General features: G+C 39.2%; 1 protein-coding gene and 1 long non-coding RNA gene across 16 annotated transcripts in view; one reads left to right on the top strand and one right to left on the bottom strand.

Moving 5' to 3' along the window:
* The window catches only part of LOC121034490 (uncharacterized), a 43,394-nt gene extending 37,127 nt beyond the window's left edge, over positions 1 to 6,267 (top strand). Inside the window, exons 3-5 of one of the 2 annotated variants that reach the window (XR_005792460.1) lie at positions 1,863 to 1,950; positions 3,061 to 3,128; positions 6,020 to 6,267. This is a non-coding gene — a long non-coding RNA (uncharacterized LOC121034490). Of the gene's footprint in view, positions 1 to 1,862; positions 3,321 to 6,019 lie in introns of those variants that run through there. The other variant, XR_005792458.1, reaches the window with a different exon arrangement.
* BNC2 (basonuclin zinc finger protein 2) overlaps positions 1 to 24,222 on the bottom strand; it is a 439,476-nt gene that overhangs the window by 334,585 nt on the left and 80,669 nt on the right. The gene's annotated exons all lie outside the window — the stretch shown is intronic.

Below are 24,222 nucleotides of genomic sequence, written 5' to 3' on the forward strand. Positions count from 1 at the left end.
TTAGCCCCAAATGCTGGATGGTGAATTCTCCCCATGTTACAGGCCAGAAGTAACTACTAGATTCTATCTCAAGCATTCATTAAGCGTCTAACACTCAACAGGCAGGCAGCAGGTGACCTGAAACTAGAAGTGGGGCAGTAGGAAGGAACCTTCTTGGTTTGGCCAGTCCTCAGTGATGAGTTGAGGGTAAGCAGCACAGCAATACACAAAGAAGCAATATTATGGGCTTTTTAATGATGGTCTTTCAAAGGGATATGGAAGCCAAAAGTAGAGAAGACCCCAATCAGGCTAATGAAGTAGTCAAGGGAGGATTTATTCATAGAGCTGAGGCTTTCTAATCAATGCTGAGGACAGGGAGAGCTGCAGAGTCAGTCTATGGGGTTGAGGGATCTCAGAAGCCAAAAGAGACACTGGGGAGACAGGTATGAGAGCACTACATGCTCTGCCAAGAAGTTCAGACATTATCTATATATTGTACAAAGTTTTCTGTGTTTTATTTTTTAATTGTATTAATGAAGTTTTCAAACATATACCAACGTGATGTAAGCCACACCATCAGCTTCAACAATTATCAGGACATGGTCAGTCTTATTTCACCTATACTCCCCCTAATACCCCCTTAACCTCCCCTCCTCCAATGGATAATTTAAAAATCCCAAAGTATCATTTCACTAGTAAATACTTTAGTAGCTATCAAAGGCATTTAAGATCTGACATGATCAGATCTAGGTTTTAGATGGATTACTGGTTCAGGGAAAGAGGTAACAAGACCAGTTATGTGATTTAGATAAGGAAGTCGGTAAGAACTTACACCAAATAGTGGCAGTAACCAGGGATACCAGGGAACCTTCTCCTAAGGTGATCACCTACCTAGAAGATGGTGACTGATAGGGAGCTGTGAGAGTGTCTGGAAGGAATGGAATCTGGATGAGGACACTGCAGACAGTTAAGAATTAGAAAAAAGGAGTTGAGAGATATATGTAGTGTTTGGTTCAATGGGCCAACTGAACATGAAGAGAAAATGTTAGAGACAAAAAAGGATGAGCTGTTTCAGAGAAGAAGAGGAGAAAATCAAATTTACTTCAATATTTGAAAACATACTTGTGCCTGGGATGGGTACTAGAGAGACAAAGAAGTGGTCCCTACCCTCAGAGAACTTCCATTCTAACTGGAGAAATAGGCAGATTGCCTACACAAGCAAAAATAAATGTAAAATTGGGCTCAATGTTTTAAAAAAATATTTATCAAAAGAGGGGTAGGACTTAAAGCCAGTGAAGACAAGGTGGGATATGAAGAAGGATTAAATTTAAACTGGGTTCAGAAATCAGAGCATGGTAGAAAGGAGAATAGGCAAAGGTAGGGAACTAAGAAATGGGGGCACAGAGAGGAGAGAAGGAGAAAGGGAAAAAGAAAGCTGAGAAGCAGGCAGAGGGCAGAACTCTGGAGAACAATGTTAGAGGATTTAGGTAAAAAAAAAAGAAAAAAGGCGACACCAAAGAAAGCAAGGGGCTTTCTTTGAAAATTACCAATAGGACCCTGAAAAAGTCCAGCACCTGTACAGACCATGACTTAAACTCGAAGTCAGTTTAACATCTGTGGATGGTTTAAATATAAGGTGCACAGTTATGCTATTTTGTAACTTTTTGCTTCAGTGTCTTGTGGTGTCCAGAGGTCTGCAAGCTTTACAAGGGCTTGCAGGGACTGTGTCTGTCCATGTCACTGCTGTGCTGGAGGTTCTAGTACAGTGTCTGACAGAAAGAAGATGACCAATAAGTAACATGTGCTTTCAGAGACATTACCTCATTATCTATTTACAACAACAGGTTAAGTAAGAGAATCACTCTCCCTTGTTTTGCTGATAGGGAAAATGCAGCTCACTCCAGGAAGGACTAACAGTCACCTGACTAGGAGAAGACTGGCCCCAAAGCGCTGGGAAGAAGTCATTCTATAGTGAGTGAGAGCCAAGGGAAGGGGGAGCAGAGCTCAAAGAGGCCACACAGCTTAGGATGTGTTGTCAGTACAACAATAAGGGGTATGGGCTTCAGAGTAAGATCAGGCTTCGATCTGAAAATCCCAGTGCTGTCCCTTACTAGTGACATAGTTTCCCCACCTGCAAATGGGAGAAAAGTAGTCTCCATTTCACCAGCTTAATGTGAAGACTCAACAATGATGCATGTAAATCACTGAGCAGGATGCAGTAAGCACTCAATTAGCAGCAAATGTGCCACCTCTTACTACATTAACATGGACGGAGCTTCACTGCCATTCAAGCTTGTCTGAGATCCTGAGAAAACCCTGGTGCTGTGAAGTGCGCACCACCCAGCAGGGTATTTCCAGACTCCAAGAAGTGCTCTAGGAAAAATCCCTGAATCTGGAACCCCTGAGAAGGAGGAAGCTGGAAAGAGGGGCTGCAGGTGGGCATGCAGCCCAATGGTTTGCTCAATGAATTACTTGCCCTCAAATAAATGTTAGACCCAATAGTCATGACTAGAAACAGAAAGCTCATTCCCCGCTGAAGCACTTCAACAGCAGGACACTTGACACAGTACTGTGTCAAATCTAGAAGGTGAGCTCCAGATCTCAGAATGTGACAGACTGGTCATCCAGAGATATGGGAGAGTGGACCAGGGACGCCCATCCACTGTCACTTAAAGATCAGGGCCAACCCTCAATGTTGACAGAGATGGGCTAGTTGTGCTCTTCTGTTTAAGTGAAAAAGAGATGGTGGGAATAAGAAATCTCTCCCTAAAGGTCATCCACTCTTGAAAATAGACACTTTTCTTTCCTCATGATCCATAGTCAGAAAGCATTTCCAAATCGTAAGTACTATATGACATCAACATCTTTAAATTAATTTGGTCTATGGCTTAAGAACTCAAAAGACAGGCACTTGGAGGAAAAGAGCCAAAACTGAAATGATCCACGTGAACACTGGAACAACTACCTCCAAATTAGGAGCTTACCCACAGTGACTGTGATAACCAATCTCCCAGGGGTTGATTCACTTGAAAAGCTTTGTATCCCTCCCCCAATTCATACAATATTTTTTTTCTGAGCAAGGTGACCTAATCTGGAGTGGAATGTGCTGTATCTGTCCTGAGGCCAAGAGGTGGCACTGAGTCTAACAGGTATGAAAAAAGTTACCAGTCTGGTGAGACTGATAGGCTTATATCCCTCTATACTTAAAATATGGTTTTCAACACAAGCTACCTCAGAATTAATAAATCTTTCAACAGACTGTGTAGGACAATGTGCTCCCAGGTATCTGAAATTAAAACCAAACTTAATATCTGCTATTCTGGAAGTCTGTTAAAAACTGTAATATGGCACCCAAGGTTTAGGTTTAAGATGTGTGTTCATTTTCGTCCAAGAGACAGCTACAAGTATAGGCAGAATATGTGTCACAGTTGGCTTGCCTAGCGTATCCTGCATGAATAGTCAGCAAAAAAGATAAGACGTTTACAGATTTTAAAGGCCCACCAACAGCAATACATGAACTATAATGACAAGACAAAGGCTTACTCCAAAGGACATTCAACTTGATAAAGGTGTCACTATTCATAGTTACACCCCTAGCGTGTATATTTTTCTCATGGAAGAACGTATTTAACACTTTATCCAATTTTCCCTAGAAATGTATCTTTTGCTAAATGACAGATAAACACCCCCAAGAATTTTAAGACTGATTTTATTACCCTCAGCACCCCAATCCTCTATAAAGAAGCAACATTTCCAACATGAAAACATTTTAGCCAGCACCGCTTTAAGTAGTATCTTTGCCATTGTCTGGGGGGAGGGAGGCAGGCAGGAAGGTGGGGACTAGAAATGGAAAAAGAATTTTTAAATCCCTGTTGCATTATCTACCAGGTGTAAGTGAATAATAACTAATATGTCTGCAGCCTCTGCCTTAATCTTAAAACAAATGATAGTATTCAAATATAATATTTCACATATGCAGACTGATAACAGGTTTTTCCTTTCTTTATTTCTTGAAGATTCTGTGAATGACACAATACAAAGTACAATGTATTTAATGAAAGGTTTCCAGGCTGATTTCCCTACAGATTATTTTCTTTCTTTTCTCTGGAACCCACACACCGGGTATACTGCAGGGACCAGGGGTATATATAAAAATAAACTATGAGCCAGTATCAGAGCTGATACCCTTCTCCTACAGGGGCAAGTGAATTATTAGATCTGTGTCATGAGTGTTTTTTTTAATATGCCATTGTTCCCACTTGAGCACATTAAATTTTCCATATCCACTTTTAAACCAATATAACCTTTTTTTTCCATGTTCATAATGTTCATGCTGTACATTAACAGGCAGAAAATCCAATAGCTTAAGTCTTCATATAGTAGTTATATGTTAAGCTTGGTGGATGAAAACCTTTTGCATTTTCCCCCTCTTTGAACAGATACTATACTGGAGTTGGCTAAAACCCTAGGAAAAAAATTACACCTCATGGGAAACTGTACTAATATTTTTTTTCTTTTATGATTGATCACAAACCCATTTTGAACATTACACATTTTTTTTAAGTTTATTATAACTCTGGTTCAACATCTTCTAGCCCAACAAATTGAAGGTGCTGGAATCTTTTGGTCTGGAAGATGTGTTTGCCAATTATTTTTGCACTAGTGCACATAAACAGGGAAGACTGGATCTTAGGTATGAGTTATACATTCCTGTACAAAATAATTGTATATTCTATGAAGACTGATTCTTTTTCTGGAGAAATATACAACAACACAAGGGAAATCTTGTACTAGCAGCATAACTGAAGTGGCAAGATACAATATTAGAAAAACAGAGCTACTTTCATTACTGTGATGCTGTGTGTCAGAATGTCTCTCCTTAATGAACCTGTTTGCAATAAGACTCCGGGTGCAAAGAGGCTATTTAGAGAGACTATTGTGTCTATAGCGAGTCCTTCAAATATCTTCCTACCATTAGACATGCCGCATTGACCAATTCTGTCCTGATTGCTGCTCTTTTTACTATCAAGGGACATTCTTGCCCAGACAGACGGATGGATCAGACACTGCAGTTCATAAAATGTTTACACTGTACACACACACACACACACACACACACACACACACACACACTACGGTACTAGCTACAGAGCTCCAGATCACACAGTGAGTCTAATGTGGCAGTGTCATATGAAGGCTTATGACTTTCCAATATCAATGAAAGGATTTAAGTTAAACTTTGCTCGTCCTGTCTGCCTGTCACTCTCAACAAAAAGCCTTTTTTTCCTCTCTCTTTTAGTATATGCCCATGCCCATTGCTCACATGGGAACACTTCAGGCAAATGTTTTCTGGGTCATAAGGTTTCCTACTCTACTAAAATTCTCTCCTCATTTATGACAAGAAAAGAAGACCACACATGTCATGCCATCAAAAAAAGGGGGGAGGGGGTAAGGCAGAGCACACAACAATAATAAAGAACAGTCAAAAGGACTTTCTAAAAAGATTTAAAATGCCAACTCAGAGTGACAGAAAACAAGAGACTCGTCTCTACCATATAACTGAAGCATTCTGGCTCACGCAGTGGCACTAACCAAGTATACACAGGAGAGGCTGAGGTGCTTAGAAGAAACTTCCTGTTCGTCTTACTCTACTGTGTTCTCATCAGCTGCCAGGCTTTGCTATAGCTTCACCTTTCACACACCTACATGCTAAGTGATTCTCTACAAAAGCCCTTTCATCTGTGTTTTTTCCAATAGAGCATCCTTTCCATTGAAATACAAATAATATGCCTGCCAGCCACCTGCAAAAGATTTTACACATCTCCCCCATCTCAGCTGTCAAGCAGAAAGAACTTCAAACCCAAAGGTCCAAACTGCCAGTACACTAATAAATGTAACAACTACTAGTTATATCTATCTGATAAGGAATCAGAGAATTGCACACTGAACTGAACCTAGAGCCAATGAATCAAATGCATCCAAAGACACTTTCAATTCCCATTATTTTTAAATTTCTCTCTCACCTCCTCCTTTCTTCCAGGCTCAACCTGATATTCTAGCAGACCTGACAAATGAACCATCAGCTGTCCTGTAGCTCTGATGTCCAAAGCCATTTGGAATATCTGTGATTCCAAGTTCTAAATCCCCATCATGATAAAACCTTAAAATAATGCCTCTATTGAAACTACTTTGAACATTTATTGATAACACATAAGCATTTTCTTTAAAAATTTTTTTAATATTTATTTTTGAGAGAGAGACAGAGCACAAGCGGGGGAGGGGCAGAGAGAGAAGGAGACAGAGAATCTGAAGCAGGCTCCAGGCTCTGAGCAGTCAGCACAGAGCCCGACAGGGGGCTCAAACTCACAGACCGCAAGATCATGACCTGAGCCGAACTCACACGCTTAACCGACTGAGCCACATACATAAGTATTTCCTAATTGACGTATTTGACATTGTGAACCTGTTTAAACACACTGAGGAGCTGCCTGAAGATTTAGGAAGTGCAGAGACAGGAGAGACCTGGTAGCAATCATTTTCTTCAAGGAAACTAAGATTGTAAGAGATTTAAGAAAACCTGTCTTGGAACAAACAACCCAAGCCCCTAAACTAGGACTCCAAACATTGTGTCTACTGGTCTAGCTCAAACCAAGCTGTAGCTCTATATGCAGGAACCTCTTTTTACTAATAAGAAGTTTTGTTTTTTAAATAGCAACAGCTCTACTAAAATATGCTCACTTATATCTGTCATATCCACTAGTGTAAAGAGAAAAAGAATGTAAGTACAGAGAGTACAAACAATTGAAGAATAATTTCTATGTTCCTTAAGAACAGTTATTCTCAAAGTATGGTCTCAGGACCAGCAGCATCAACATCACCTGGGGACTTGTCAGAAATGCAAATACTCAGGCCCTCCCCAAAACTGGCAGAATCAAGGAGCGCCTGGGTGGCTCAGTAGGTTAAGCATCTGACTCTTGATTTTGGCTTAGGTCATGATCTCACAGTTCATGGGGTTGGGCTCTGTGCTGACAGCATGGAGCCTGCTTGGGATTCTCATCTCCCCACCTCCGCTCCCCCAGCCCCAGCTCTCTACCCCTCCTTCGTTTGTACGCACACACACACGCTCTCTCTCTCTCAAAATAAATTTCTTTAAAAAAATCAGCAGAATCAAAACATCTAGGAGTAGGGCCCAGCAGTTTGTGACTAAACATGACCTCTAAGTGATTCAGATGCATGCTCAAATTTAATTGCCTTATCTTTAGCATATACACTATGATTTACTGAGCTTCATATTAAAAATATTTAAAATGGCTGATGCTCCTTAAGGATATAATCAACTGGCTAGGAGCCAAAAACAGACCCACAAATAGATCTATTTTTTTAATGTTTATTTATTTTGGGGGGGGGAGACAGAGAGAGAGGGAGGGAGGAAGGGAGGAAGAGAATCCACAAGTAGGGCAGGGGCAGAGACAAAGAAGGAGAGAGAAAATCCTACACAGGCTCACGCTGTTAGCACAGAGCCCCATGTGGGGCTCAATCTCATAAACCCTGAGATAATGACCTGAGCTGAAATCAAGAATCAAACACTTAACTGACTGAGCCACCCAGGCATCCACCTGATTCTTTTATTTAGAGACAGGCAAGCACTCTCTTTTAGAATAATTAATGAAATTAAATATTTAAATAATCACAAATTTAGGGTGAGGTGGAAATAGAAATAAATGGAATATTAAAATAAATGGAAAATAAAATGGAAATTAATGAATTTAATAAGAATCAATGGTGAAATGCAAAGACATGTTAAACAATATGAAGGTATGATTATTTGAAAATTAAAGATTAGAGGGGCACCTGGTGGTCCACTCAGCATCCAATGCTTGGGTTTCAGCTCAGGTTATAGTTTCCTGGGTGGTGAGCTAGAGCCCTACGTCAGGCTCTGCACTATGCAGAATCTGCTTGGGATTCTCCCTCTGCCCCTCCCCTGCTTGTGTGTGCGCTCGCTCACAGGCTCTCTCTCTCAAAATAAATAAATAAATAAACTTAAAAAAAAAGAGGGGAACTTGGGTGGCTCAGTCAGTTCATCATGCAACTTCGGTTCAGGTCATAATCTCATGGTTTGTGAGTTCAAGTCCTGCATCAGAGCCTGGAGCCTGCTTCAGATTCTGTGTCTCCCTCTCTCTCTCTCTGCCCCTCCTCTGTCTCTATGTTTCTCTCTCTCTCTCTCTCTCTCTCTCTCAAAAATAAATAAACATTAAAAAAAATTTAAATAGAAAATTAAAGACCAGATAAGGCACCAGTATAGGACAAAGAGAAAATGAAGGTGTGGGTATAAAGATATTATGAAACTAGCACCAGATAAAGAACAAAATAAGTAAGTGACGGGAGAGAAAGTACTGTTACGTTAGTGATAACATCACAAGAGAACTGTGCGAAGTAGAAGAAGCAAGTTTGAACTGGATCCGGCATTAAATCTCAGGGAAATTATTTCATGAGTACTGTTAACTCAGAAGGTAAAAAGTGGATCAGAATCACTCATGACTTCAAAATCAAAGCCTCTACTGTTTCTAAAAACCAAAAGTTAGATACAAACTAAATACTCTTTTAAAGATTAGCGACTGTAATCACAGTACTCCCAGACATTGTAATTCCAGGAGGCCATAAAAAAATTATATGCCTCCGTGACTCTAACATTGAAAAATACATGGGCAAGTAGAAAAAGCAATTAAAATATAATCATAGAACTCCTGGTTCAAAAAATATGGGCATGTGTATGTATATGTGCATAGAACAGTCTGGAAAGTAATAAGACACAATGGACACTAGAGCAGGTGATTGGTTTGCAACTAAGTTTTATCTCTTCTTTATTTTCTCATTTTTCTTGTTTTTTTTTTTAATGTTTATTTATTTTTGAGAGAGAGAAAGCATGCATGAGCAGGGGAGGGACAGAGAGAGAGGGAGACACAGAATCCAAAGCAGTCTCCAGGCTCTGAGCTGTCAGCACAGAGCCTGATGCGGGGCTGGAACTCACGGACCGCAAGATCATGACCTGAGCTGAAGTCGGCCACTTAACCGACTGAGCCACCCAGGCGCCCCATCATTTTTCTTGTTTTTTAAATGAACAATGATTACTTTCATAATGAAAAAATATAAAAATACAGACACAAAGTTTTAAGAAAAAGAAAGAGAATAAGCAATTGCCTTTTTATATGCAGGGATGGGTTGGGGGTACTGCTGCTAGCAGAGGTATTAGAGCAGTAATAAAATGCTAGAGACTTCACAAAAACAGAATGTCGAGACAAAGGTACAAACTTTGGAAGGAAAAAAACTCTAAACTACAGGCAACCATCATAATGTATCAGTCTCTATATTCAGCAAAAAAGGAGGGGGGGCAGATCAAAGCCACTCACCACATTCTAATGATAATCTAAGTGAAAAGTGGAAAGGACATAGTTTATTAAGCACATTCTATGTGCCAGATACTTTCACATAATATCTCCCTTAATCTTCCTAACAACTTGCAAGGTATTCCCTCTATTTTGCAGGTAAGAGGCTTAATTAAAGGAAACAAGTATGTTTCCAACGCTCAGTGGTCTCCAGAGTTCATGAGCTTTTCTGACTATACTAGGCTCCAAAAGGAGTTCTTAACGCATAGTTCTTGAAGTGGTACAAGCTGAAATCTAAGATGTTCAAACAACTTCAGAAAGGACTCCATTATCCCTCTTAAGTACAAAATAAATATAGAATAGAAAGGGAAGAGGGGGAAAGGCAGCAAGGACTGATGTGAGGCAAGCTTTGTAGGCTGTGTTAAGGACTTGTGACTCCTAAGGGAAGCTGATTTTAGAAATGCTCCTGTTGGGACACCTGGGTGGCTCAGTCGGTTAAGCGTCTGACTCTTGGTTTCAGCTCAGCTCATGGTCTCAGAGTTGTGAGTTTGAGCCCTGTGTTGAGCCCCACATCAGGCTCTGTACTGGTGGTGCAAAGCCTACTTGGGATTCTCTCTCTCCCTGCTCCTTCCCTGTGAGCATGCACTATCTCTCTTTCAGAATAAATAAACAAACATTAAAAAAAAAAAAAAGAAAGAAATCCTTGTTTCGCTTCCTGTAGGGCATAACAGTGGTAAGGCAATGACCAAACAAAAGCTGTGGCTTACATAAGTTACCAGAGAGATGGAGAAGAGAGCAAATTTAAGAAGTATTCAAGAGATAGAACTGACAAGATATCCTGATTGATGTGATGATAATTCTTCTTTTTGACCCAACAACCATATGAACTTAACTCTAAACTTACTTATATATAACTTCACCACTAACAATCTTTGAAGGCATCTCCAATTTGGGGTCTTGCAATTTCACTTCTTTCTTACTTTTTGCCTTTGTAGTACAAATCTATCTACATGCATTTAAATATTAAAAATGGTTTGGTCCATCAACTGGTGGAACACAATAGAGTATTATTTGGCAAAAAAAAAAAAAATGAAGTACTAATACATGAGACAACGTGGTAAATCTTAAATATATTATATAACTTAAAGAACATAGTCATATACAGTAAGATTCCATTTGTATGAAATATCCAGAATAGGCAAATCCAAAGACAAAGGAGACCAATGGCTGCCTACAGCTGGAGGGGGATAGCAGCATTGGGGATGACCGCTAAAGAGTAGGAGTTTCTTTTTGAGGTGATAAAAATATTCTAAAATTGACTGTGGTAATGGTTACACAATTCTGAATACACTAAAAACCAATGAAACCACTCCATAAGTAGGCAAAGTAATGGTATGTGACTTATATCTAAATAAAGCTGCTATTTTTTTTAAGTATTTTGGGGCAATATTTATTGAGTATGATGTGCTCAGCAGTAAGATGGGCACAGGATGAGCAGATAAAAACAACAGGATATCAGTCCTGAAACAGCATGCAATCTACAAAAAATAAAACCACTGTAAGCCAACTGGTTCCTATCCGTAGGATCTTCCACACGGTTCTGTGTAAAACAATCTTCTCAGCATCTTTAAGAAAAAGTGCCTACCCAAGAAACACATACATTTTTCTTTTGATTTTTAACTCCACAGAGGTATTTATACACTAAGATAATATTCCAAGTCACTGACAGAAAGGTTATTTAATCATACAGTTAAAGAACATTCCCTATGAAAGATTTAATTCTGCTGTTTAAAAAAACTCCCTGGATAAAACATTTCTAGAGACATATGGGCACTGTAAAAAAAAAATTGAACAACACTAGCCTTACATTCATGTCTAGGCATATAACATCTAGTTCAACGTATGCTTTTATTTATCTGGATTTAATGGGGCTCATTTTCAGGTTTGTTCTTCAAGCAGCTATCTTGGAATGGGTCTAAATGCCAAAGATCTGAAGATCTAGATTCCAGACCTCATGTCATCAGGGCTGGACTGATTTTCAGGGGTGGTGGTAATAAACAAGCAGCTTATATCGACAAAATATACAACAGGGGCACAGTAGAGGGGACATACCTTGTTTTAAAGTTTATTTATTTATTTTGAGAGATTGTGTGTGTGCGTGCATGCAGGGAAGGGGCAGGGGTGGGGGGAGAATCCCAAGCAGGCTCCACGCAATGTCAGCACAGAGCTGGACTCAGGGCTCAATCTCATGAACTGGGAGATCATGACCTAAGCCAAGATCAAGAGTAGGATTCTTAACCGACTGAGACACTCAGGCACCTGGACATACCTTTTTATTGCCCTAAAGAAAAGTTTAAAAATTTAAATACAAATACATTAATTGCAGCAATATTTAAAATAACAAAAAGCTGGAAACAACCTATCTTTCAAATATGGGGGCTCTATAAATAAATAATGGCTCATGACAGAATGCTATATGGCCATCAGAATTCATATTTAACAACTACCCCCCAAGGTTATGAAAGCAATTAATGACTTTTAAATTAAGTTACAAAATAGTGTACTGAATATCATCTCAATTTTATAAAATTAAAGATGCATTGAAAAAAATCAGGAAGGTTACAAAATCACAAGTAAGGTTATCTCTAGGTGCTATAATTATGAGTGGTTTTAAATTTTTGTTAGTTACATACAAGTCAAATTTTTAAAAATAAATTAGTATTTCTGTTATGGAGGGGCAGGAATCAAACAATAAATTTGTAGTTACTTCTCATCTTCTCATCAAAGTAAACTGAAGAAGAAAAATGTGGTTTTTTTTTTTTTTTTTTTGGTTTTTTAGTTATTTTTGAGTGAGAGAGAGAGCGTACGTGCAAGAGGGGGATGGCAGAGAGAGAGAGAATCCCAAGCAGGCTCTGAGCTTCCAGGACAGAGCCCCATGCAGGGCTCAAACTCACAAACTGTGAGATCATGACCTGAGCCAAAATCAAGAGTCTGATTCTTAACTGACTGAGTCTCCAGGTGCCCCAGTGAGGAAGAAAAATGTTCTGGTCCAAAAATGAGAGTTCTGATTATCTGAGTTTTACTTGCCCCAAGTTTTAATATATTAGTCTTCCAATGTGCTCAGTCTTCTCTTTACTCTGGGCTTTTACCAATGTTGTTCCTTGTGCCAGGAGGATTTTTAGCCCCATTTCCTAGACCCTTTCACTTCACCAGGCTAACTCTAAAGAAAAAGGAAGCAGAGGTGTCACTCTAGTAAGTCTCTGGTACTACATGTGCTGATGGACCGCTGGGCTTAGGGTTCCACAGCACTTATCACAAGGTCCTACCCACTTTGAGATACTCTGAGGACAAGGAAGAAGTGTCTCTGTTTTGTTCACCACTACATCAACTATACTTTGTAGCATACAGTATGAACTCGATAAATAATTTTGAAAAAAAAAAAAAGAACTTATGTATTAATGGATCAATTAAGAAGTAAATATTCTGTCAGAGACACTGAGCATCCCTAATTCTTAGAAGGATTTACTCTAAGTAAAACAGGGGTGTGTGTTTCGTGCAATGAAAACATCAGAGTATAATCGGTTCAGTAATATAAGCAAAAGACAGGTCTTAGGTGCTCCTGTTCGCAGAGTCTGTAAATGTGAAAGCATGAACCTAGTAGAAAGTTAAATATATCCAATCACAGGCTATTAAGTATGTTAATGTCTTAAATACACCATTGCAAATAAACAGAAATAAGGTGCAATTAGGGGAAACAATAAAATAGAATTATAGCATATTTCTTGAACTTGGTTCCCAAAGATCAGATTCAGATGTTGCTTTTATTCAAAACCTTTGAAAAAGTAAATAAAACATTCTGCACATTGTTCACTATAAATCTTAACTTACCATTCAAATTAAATCTAAACATAAACATAACCTTAAATCCTCCTCTAGTCCTACAAATATTCAATAATCAAAATCTAACTTCTAGGACAACAATTTTTCTATGAGTACAATATTTATGCTGAAGAGAAAAGTTATGCAAATCACAGGGACTTACACTTATGTTACATTTAAGTTTACTCTTGTGTGTATCATAAGGTTCAACAGTCCACAAATTTACCTAAAGCTGAGGTTGCCTTTGAAACAATTATACTATTTAGGACACTTTTTTAAGTAAGCTCTATGCCAAACATGGGGCTTGAACTCACGACCTTGAAATCAAGAGTTGTATGCTCTACTGAGTGAGCCAGCCAGGTGCCCCCAGGACATGTATAATATTGATTTAGGTTTAAGATCTATTTGGGAATAGCCAATAAAAGCTTCAAACAATATGCACTACTTTGTATTATTTACTTTGGCATGTGATCCTAACAGCTATACAACAAACCTGAACTAAGAATTCACAAATTAGATCTCTACTTTATTTATACCACTACTATATTCAATCTTCCTTCGATGATGTCTAGAAATGTTAAAGTAGATCAAATACAGTATCAAAGCCATGTTAAAACTAGATCATTACTAACCTTAGCTATGCAACAGCCCAATTAGCCAATTTACACTGATAATTTTCCAAATAAATTTTTAATATTCATCGAAATCTTTTAAATTTTTGGATACATAAAAAACACTAAGATTTTTCAATTTAAAATTTCAAACACAAAGTGCTAAGTGACAACTGAACTAGCAGAATGGCATCCAATTTTTTTTCCAATAAGTCTGACACAAATTCAAAATTTTCGGTTGAAACAAAAAAAATCTTTTTTTTTTTTAAATTTTAGAGAGAGAGATTATGTATCAATGGGGGAGAGAGGCAGAGGGGACAGAGAGAGAGACAATCTTTTTTTTTTTTTTAAACTTTTTTTAATGTTTGTTTATTTTTGAGAGAGACAGAGTATGAGTAGGAGAGGGGCAGAGAGAAAGAGAGAGAGAGACAGACAGACAGACAGACACAGAATCTGAAACAGGCTCCAGGCTCTGAGCTGGCAGCACAGAGCCTGATGCGGGGCTTGAACTCACGAACCGCAAGATCATGACCTGAGCTGCAGTCGGACACTTAACTGACTGAGCCACCCAGGTGCCCTGAGACAGAGAATCTTAAGCAGGCTCCACAGCCAGCACAGAGCTTGATCCCACGACCCTGGCTGGGATCATGACCTGAGCAGAAATCAAAAGTCAGGAGCTCAACTGACTGAGCCACCCAAGTACTCCTACAAGAAAAAAAAAATCGTATTTAAAGAATGGAGGAAAGCACTACAGGAAGAAGAAATAAATGTGGCTATGTTTCTAGTCCGAGAGACTCTGATGCTGTACTGTTCCAACACTGGAAGACACTGAGAACACAGCCCCAGTTCTAGAGTTGCTCACATTGTGGTGGGGGAGATGGATAATAAGGGTTCAGTGTGTTCAGTGAGTTGTTCTCAAAGGTCTTTGTGGTAATCTGGTGCTACTTTTTCACGGAGTACATGGGACACCTACCACCCTTGAAAATAAGTTAAACAAAGCACTTATAAGAAGTTTTTTTAAATCTAGTCTGGAGCATTACAAAAATATACAAATAAGTGTCCCATAGGTATAAAGCAGTAGGTACCTTAAGGAAAAGATGGCAAAACAGGAGGCATACCTGGGAAACAATATGGCTAGAACACAATATAAAAAAGACCATCAGCGAGAGATGGAGGTGAAGATAAGCTCGCCTATTCTTTTTTAAATTTTTTAAAATGTTTATTCATTTTTGAAAGAGAGAGACAGAGTGCAAGCAGGGGAGGGTCAGAGAGAGGAGACACAGGATCTGAAGGAGGCTCCAGGCTCTGAGCTATCATCACAGAGCCCAACGCAGGGCTCGAGCTCACGAACAATGAGATCATGACCTGAGCCCAAGTCAGATGCTTAACCAACTGATGCCACTCAGGCACCCCTAAGCTTGCCTATTCTTAAGGAGATCCCTGAACACAGAAGGAAGGGCTTATTCTGACCAGAGAGAGTCTGTAATGAAGTTTGAGAGCTGAGCAGTGATAAAGTCATGGTTTTAAAAGTCTCCAGTGCCAATGAATACACTGCCCCGGAGGGAGCTTGAGGGTAAACTGGCCAAATTACATAGCCAGCTTATACTAGGGGAGTATGACTGAAAAGGAGTAAAGGAGTGATACGAATTCACTTTATAAACCACCAATCCCATTCAACTCCCCAGTAATCATAACAAGACTTTTTTTTTTTTTTTTTTTTAAAGAGGGGACAGTTCTAAGAGACAAAGCAAACTAAAACAACTGCCTTCAGGATTTGGCGGCAAATGGAGTGGGTGAACAAACAGGAAGAAAATGATCTCTCAGGTATTTGGGCCTGGTCTCCTGAGAGACCAGGAGAACGATGGTCACTTGTAGAGGTTGGTTAAGGTTCCTGTGTACATGCTGACATAACAGTGCATTTCAGAGACAGCTTCCAATTTATTTTCTTGAAACGGGAATTAGAGAAAGAACTAGAACCTTAAATTCGCCTTTACCAAACACAACTCTCCACTAAGTAAATGTGAGTCCACTGCAACATAAGACTAGACTGTGTAAGCCTTAAAGTATCCCTCTGGCAAAGTTTCTGTTGGGGTCTTTACCTCCTGATTGACACTGTGGATGAATAACTGTTCCCTATCTTCAGAGATCAGAAATTAGAAAAATTTAAAAAAGAACTGGAAGGCCACACAGAAAGTAATTGGATCAGGTGACTAATTAAAGTGATAGAAGCTCTTACTCTATATTTCTTGAAGGGAACTACTCAAGAGCAGATGCAGGTTAAGTAAGACCTAAAGCTTATTGCTCTTAAAGAAAAAGCATGCAAAAATATATGCAAACTTCACAAAAAGAAATGACCATGTGAACACATGCGCTGGGGCCCTTCCCAGGGTCTTGAAGGGCAACTTGCCTCTGTGCACATGGCTTTATTCAGAGGAACAGTCCTGGAGCTCAACGGCCATCTGAGGAAACTGAAAAGAAGGTGGGCAACTTCTATTGTGATAGGAAGAAGCAGACTTTCCTGGATAGCACCAAAAGAGTTAAAATTGCCCCAAAAAATGTAAGCAAAAAGAGATGAGTGGCTAAGACTGGCTGATTACCCCTACAAAGGTCTCACTGGACAGGAGTAAAATACAAAGAAAGTGTGTGCCAGTTTTTACAGAAAACATATGGGAACTTACCTGGGGAAATTTGCCTTCTCTTAAGTAAACAAGGAGTCTTTTCAGGTATTTTGAGTTGAAACTGAGAAGGACATTTTTAATTATAGAGAATGTGGAGAAGGAGTAACTCACTGGAGAATAGTGACCATAATGCATTAATATTGCATTAGGTGGAAAAGACTAGATCAGGAGTTAAATTTTTACATACAAAGACCACTATACAAGGGAGGGAGGGAGGAAAGGAGGGAAAAAGGGGGAAACAGAAGAAAAACATAGTCTCTATTTGAATAAGCTTACATGAGGGACTTTTTGTAAAAGAAGATTAATAAATGTTAAAGAAAATTAATTTATTCCCCCAAATGTGGCTCCTCAAAATTAAAACAAATATGAAATGTAAACTGTTAAGGCAAAAGCTCCCTTCTCTGTCCCAGATGCCCTGTTCTATGTGAGTTAAGTGCTTGGGGCAAGCAAATTCAATGGTACTGTCTCTCCAGCTCTGAATTCCAACTGCAAAGGGGGAGATGCCCTACACCAAATGTGGAGGGGTAAACTCTGGTAGGCATAGGTGGAGCAGGAAGAGCAAAATCACAAAGGTCAGCACCCCTAAGGGAAGGTCTTTGATCTGTAGTGTGATAATCCCAATCCCACAGAGTCCCCACGTCCTCCCCCATCCCAAACCCAACTCTCATCCAGCTGGCTGGACAGCTTCTCCCTCTGCCACTGCTACTGGAAAGAGGCTGGAAAGAGCAAAGATCGGACAAGGATCAAATAGGACAGGCTAGAGAACAGTAATGGTGATTCCAGGCTCCCTTGGGAATAATAAAGTAACAGTGGGGATGGTAAGACAGCCAATTAGTACATTTCCAGGCAAGAGAGAGTGGAGGCCAAGGAAAAGGATGGAATTAAACACCAATTTTGCCAGTCTGCCCACTTGGATGTTATTCTTCACAGATATGAGACTGACAAGCAACCAAGGCAAAGGTATAAAATTTACAAGAGTGGCAAGAACCCTGTAACTAGCTCTGCCTCCACCATTGCTCTATGATCCTGAGTAAGTCATCAGAGCCTCTCTAGACTTCCTTGCTCTTAACTGTAAATTTAAGAGTGAGGAAAAAAAATAATCGTGTGATGGGGTGCCTGGGTGGCTCAGTCAGTTAAACATCCAACGTCGGCTCAGATCATGATCTCCTGGTGTGTGGGTTCGAGCCCTGCATCGGGCTCTATGCATACAGCTCAGTGCCTGGATCCTGCTTCAGATTCTGTGCATGTGTGTGTCTCTCTCTCTCTGCTCTTCCCCTGCTCTCACTCTGTCTCTCAAAAATAAACATTAAAAACAATAATCATGTGACTCCCTCCCATGATAGCATTCTAGAATTCTAAGGACAGCATGGTGTACACAGAAGAGTGTGCACTCTTGAGCCACACTGCCTGGATCTGCATTCCAACTCTACCCCAACCAGCTGTCTGACTGGGAAAGTTACCTTACCTCTCTAGACTTCAGTTTCCCATTTGTAAGAGATGAAAATCTAAATACTCTCTACCTCTTGGAGCTGTCCTGACTATGAAATGCTGTGTGAGTTATAATTATGGCTGTGAGCCAATTTTGTATCCAATACCTTTTGGGTATAGGCCTTTGTATGGTAAATCACCTTTCCTTATTCATCAGAGGAGCAAATACACTGCCCACCGCTTCCTGGGGTGCTTTTCTTCCTAGACCAGAGATAGACATTAATCAAGCAGAGAATTATCCCATTAGCCTGGATGCAGCCTGAGGACCCTCACTGAATTAGAGAGTACACAGAAAATGAGTCAGTCACAGCCACATCTTAAATTTAGATAATACTGTGTTCATTTATCACTACACTTCCATCCCATACTGTTCAAACTGGTTCAAATGTACTACCCTCCAAAAACAGAGAACCCCTTTTGGTGGAAAAAGGAACAAGACAATCCCCTACCTATAGCTGGTTCAAGACTACAGAACAATGATTTACAGCTCCAGGGACCACAGCTTTTGCAGAAACATTTAACTGCTATCTATGGAAAACAATGGGTAAGTGAGAAGAATGCAGTTATCTGATACTATATGGTGAAGGCATTCTTCTAAAACATGACTAGTTTATTCACCGATAGTGCAATAAGCCAAAACAAGGCCTTGGGAGTAAATTCTTGATGATGTGATGGGATGAAGAGAAAAGGAAGCCCTACATATCAAGCAAGGTCAATGCTTAGCAAATTAGATTCTGGCAAGACACAAGGATAAGAATTTAAAGAAATCAACTCCTTCCATGCCCACCTCCTGATAGGCTTCACCTCAAGGTAATCCCACACTCAACACATCCAACATACAGGGTCTTCTCTTCCCCACCTGTTGTCACTCTTATACTCCCTACCTCAGTTGAGACCAACTCCACCTCCCACATACTTGTCAAACTAAGCCCTACCTTTGCAAGTCTCCTCCATTAGCACCTGGCTAAATTAGAGTAACAGCCTCTACTCTTGGTCCTCTCAAATTCACCCTCCAATCAAATCTCAGATAATTTTCCTGCTTATAACCCAAAGGCTTTTACATGCAACAACATGAGTGAATCTCAACAGCATTACACCAAAAGAAAGAAGCCAGACCTAAAAGTTTATATACTATATAATTCCATTGATATGACATTCTGGAAAAGGTGTAACTCCATAGGGGCAGAACGCAGATCAGTGGTTGCCAGGGCTGGGGGTGAGAGGAGGTGGTTAGTCACTCAAGAGCACTGAGGATTTTAGGAGGTGATATCAATGTTCTTCATCTTGACTCTGGTGGTGGTTACAGGACTTAGAGCAAACAGACCAAACTACACACTAAAATGGTCCATTTTACTCTGTATAAATTATACCTTAATATAAAAGAAATTGGGGAAAACCCCGTGGACTCTCCCACTGCCTACAAGTTCCCACTGCCTACAAGTTCCATGGCACTGTTGATCTGTCTCATCTTGCCCTCCACATTCCAGCAAAAATCAACTTTTTAAAATGTCCTGCACTTTCCATACACAAGCTTCTCATCACTGTCTTACTCTTCAAAACAGCTTTTCCAAATTAACTCCTAAGCCCTCCAGGCTGTCTCCCTGCCTCTACCACCCGTCAAATTCCCAAACTAATAAGTTGGATGCCCTTCCTCTAGGCTCTCATAATGCCTGATATTTTCCTATTACTGCATTCAAAGAAATGTACTATATATATTATACGTATATGTTGTGATGTAATAATCTTGTCTTTCATCAATCAACTGAAATGTGAATTCTTTGGAAAATAGGACTACTTTTTATTTACATGTGTATATGCAGCCTGGCACATGGGAGACACTCCAAATCTGTATTGGAATACTTGTTTCATAAGGCATCACTGTATCACCACTTATAAGGGTGCCCCGTGGTTCAATAAATATAGGCAGTGTTTGCCGCACAACCATAGAAATAACCATGCAAGCTGAAACCACACAAAGCAATCTTAATAATCAACAGGAAAAATATGATTTTTCTAGGACCTCTAACGTTTTTGGGGGGTCAAAACATTAAAAACTATCAATTATAAAGACACACACACAGACACACACACACACGAAAATGAGAAAATATTTAGTGTATTGTAATTTAAAATAATCAAAACTTTGAGAATTCAAGTATTTTCTTCCTTTATTAAAAAAAAATCAAGAGTTGTTTGTACTGTCTTCTTCTCACTATGTAACTTAAAACACCAAATGAGCATCTTTTGCATACCTCGGTGAATTGGTATCCTCCTAAGTTTGGGTTAGCTCCCAACATTTTATCCTTTGTGCTTCCTCTCTCTGGCAGTATCCCTCTGAGGAGTTCCTTTTAACATGAATTTTTTTGCCAGCATCCTTTCCTCTGTTAGGTCTTCATCCTTTTAGCTATAACACCTTCTTAATTTGTGATAAGTTACCTTTCACTAAGCTCCTCTGGCTGCATATACAGAGTATCTACAACAGTGGCAGAGTTGATATTCCTGTGGTCAGCTATTTTTCCAGAACTCTCTTTACAATTGGCTCAATTTCATTTCCAGTGTTATCAGTTTTCATTTCTTTGATGCAACTTTGGTCTTTGTCGGACAATTCTCTCTTTGCATTATCCAATTTTAGAAGATGTTATGCAGGTTTTTCTCCCAGAGACAAGAAAGCAACACACCTACACGCTTTGCTGTCTTTTCAGGGCCATATAACAAGGTGTGCTAGTTACTTTTTACAATTATTCATGGTTAACATAATAAATGAAATCTAAACTTTTTGGGAAACTGGTGTTATTTAATTAACGTAATAACTGAAAACTGTGCATATGGGGGCTGTAAAAACTAAGAATTATTTATATTTAATAAGTAAGTAAATAATTTTAGTAGTAATGAACTGGCTCACCACTGGGTGAAATTTAAAGAGTAGGAATTTAGGGGCGCATAGGTAGCTCAGTTAGTTAAGCATCTGATTCTTGATTTCAGCTCAGGTCATGATCTCACATTTCCTGGGTTTGAACCCCACATCAGGGCTCTGTCTTGACAGGTGGACATTTAAAAAAAGAAACAGGAATGGGGGGCACCTGGATAGCTCAAACAGTTAAGCATCTGACCCTAGATTTCGACTCAGGTCATGATCTCACAGTTGGTGAGTTCAAGCCCCACAAAGGACTCCAGGCTGGGTTTGTGGAGCCTGCTTGGTATTCTCTCGCTCTCCCTCTCCCTGCTCCTCCCCAGCTCTAAGTAAATAATTTTTTTTTTAAAAAGGAATAGGGAGTTTTGCCCTTCCCATCTACACTTTCTAGCTTATAACATCACAAAATCAAGCCAACTTCCTAACAATTCAATTTATAGTCAAGTATAACAAATTAGAGGAAAGAGTCAGATTATAATCCAAACTCTGTTACCAGTAACAAAGTTAGGTGCTTACACTGTGCCTCTGTGACTTCCCCTATAAAACACAGTTAAATAGCACTTCCTTCTGCACAGGGTGGTTGTGAAGACTAAGGAAGAAATAGACTTTAAAATGTACTTTGAAAATTCAATTAGATACCATTACATCAAGAGTACAGTGAGTACATAACAAGCAGTATTGTAAGAGCTTTTCATGAATTTTCTCACACAATTCTCGTAACTATCTATAAGGTAAGTAGCATTATAGTCTCCATTTGACAGAGACTGAAGCATTGGGAAGTCAAATAACTTGTCCAAGGGCATGCAAATAGTAAGCAGAGAAGCCTGTATTTGAACTCAGGAAGTAGAAGTCCATAGCTCAAGTTCTTCAAAACGTCTTCACTAACTTGTCTGCTTTCTCAGAACATAGAAGGACATGGTCACTGACAAGTGTAACACACTGAGTCCTAGAAGTTGGACAAACCGAATTTACTATGACTCAACACAGGAACCTTCTATTAGGACATTTTCAGGTTTCTGGCAAAAGGACAAAGACACACCATGTCCAGAAACCCAAGAAGCTAAGCAGAACTATAAAAGGAGACACAAAAGTAGATGGGGAGTTCAAATATATTCAATTATTTTATGCTATTGGGTGGAAGCATAAATATCAGAAAAGTACTAAGAAACAAAATTCATTTTGCAAGAATAGTGAAGGAATTATATTTATCATGAGTATATAAAAAAGCAAGAGTGCCATAAAAACAACATATGTAGAATCAACAAACTTCATTGACATTTTCAGTACCACTGACCCTGAAAGTTAATAACACTGTTTGCTAAGGTCTGATTTCACAAGGAATTCCATATGGAAAAGAAACATGAGAGCCTAATAAGGATGTATGATACAAAAGCAAAGGGATTAGTTAACTAAAATAAGTAGATTCCTCTCAAAATCTAATCCATTCAGAAGGACACATTTAGAACATTTGTATCTCATTAGGGGTATTAAGTGAGAAAGAGTCTCAGCACCAAGCAGTCCTAATTATAATTCATCTTAGGAAATAAAGTGAGTTTTCTTTACTAAACAGGAAAGTATACTCTAAGAAGCAGCTTAAATGTAATAACAGGACTGTTGACAAAGTGAGACACCAAATAAACCTTACAGCCCAAAGGAATACCAACTAAAACCCAAATAACCACTCAAAAAATAGAATGTATTTTTAGAAAATTACCCGACACCTTTTTTTCTCTTATTATCAATCCTAACAATCCAAAGCAGAAAAAAAAGGTGCTAAGGAAAGAGTACCCAATTATAAAGAACATAAAAAAAATAAAGTAATACAAACCAAAAGCAAACATGTTTGTTCAATCACACACACCTTCACCAAGGTTCCATCAGTGGTGAAAACGAGATGGTTAACAAGAATATTCACTGGCAGAAGTGCATCTGCTTTGGGAAGGGGCAGCTGAAAATGTTTTGAATCCCACCAAAAAGGAATATTTGTCTGAAACAGAAAATACTTTAACTGATATATAGTGGATTATGTGACTTATAGATTTTAAGAACTACTTCACAGATCTGAAGGGAAGATAATAAAAGGGCATGATTAAAGCATTAGAAGAAATGGAGTACCTGGGTGGCTTAGTCGGTTAAGCGTCCGACTTGGATCAGGCCATGATCTCACGGTTCATGAGTTTGAGCCCCATGTCAGGCTCTGTGCTGACAGCCCAGAGCCTGGAGCCTACCTCAGAGTCTGTGTCTCCCTCTCTCTCTGCCCCTCCCCCATTCATGTTCTGTCTCTTTCTGTCAAATATAAATAAACATTAAAAAAGTTTTTTTTAAAGCATAGAAGCATTTTACTGGATAGAAATTAGGTTGAGTCCAGGTAAGAAAAAATCGTTCATAAGAGCTTAAATTATTAGTTCTCTTGTGGAATCAGTAAATAGGGTGTCAATGACACCAGCTCTGCCTTTCCCATCACAGTGTCCATCTTTGTGCTTGCTCACCGGCTCGGTAAGCATCACAGCCAAGCTCCAAGCCATAATTTGTTTTTTCATTCCATATTGGAGACTTTCACTACCCTCCCCAGCAGACCTTCTCTTACAAACTAGTGGCCAGAACTTAGTCACATGCCCATCCTTAGACCAATCACTGCCAAGGGAAACAAAATCATCACGACTTGACTTTTCTATTAGTCATCAGTTATCTCCCATTATTGCCACAGCTTTCTTGCTCCCATTCCCCACTCCCAGACACTTCAGAAGAGAGAGGTGAGATGGTTCTTAGGGTAGCCATCAGTATTGAACTCAATAGTTCTTAAAGATTCATAGAACAACTGTAAAAGGGCAGTTTTATGAAAACAAGTCAACAGTTAACATCACTATGTAGGTCCCTGTGAGTTTACAGAACACTCCTCCACTAGACAATAGGAGCATCAGAATGTAATGAACTATTTTACTAGTCTTTTACTCATCTTACTAGTTAGATGAGTAAGAGTCAGTAAAGCAAAGTAGCTTTTAAAAAGCACAATTTCTCAGCCAACATCAATCGGAAGAAACTATGGCAGTTCTTTTCAATTTTACATTTCTCAATATGCTCTAGTTGAGCTATCCTGTCCAACCTCACCTCTCTACTCAGTCTCTATTTAGGGAATCAGGGGCTGGGAAAACATACAGGTCTAGATGCATCAATCACTCCATTTTTTTTAACTAGCTGTCTTTTAATTTAAGCAATTTTTACCTTCCTAGAAAAGCAGTGAAGGTCTAATTATAGGAGCTTACTTGATTATATATATATATATATATATATAT

Source organism: Herpailurus yagouaroundi, unplaced genomic scaffold (assembly GCF_014898765.1).
Source record: "Herpailurus yagouaroundi ecotype Mexico unplaced genomic scaffold, PumYag 160, whole genome shotgun sequence".
Classification (NCBI taxonomy): domain Eukaryota; kingdom Metazoa; phylum Chordata; class Mammalia; order Carnivora; family Felidae; genus Herpailurus; species Herpailurus yagouaroundi.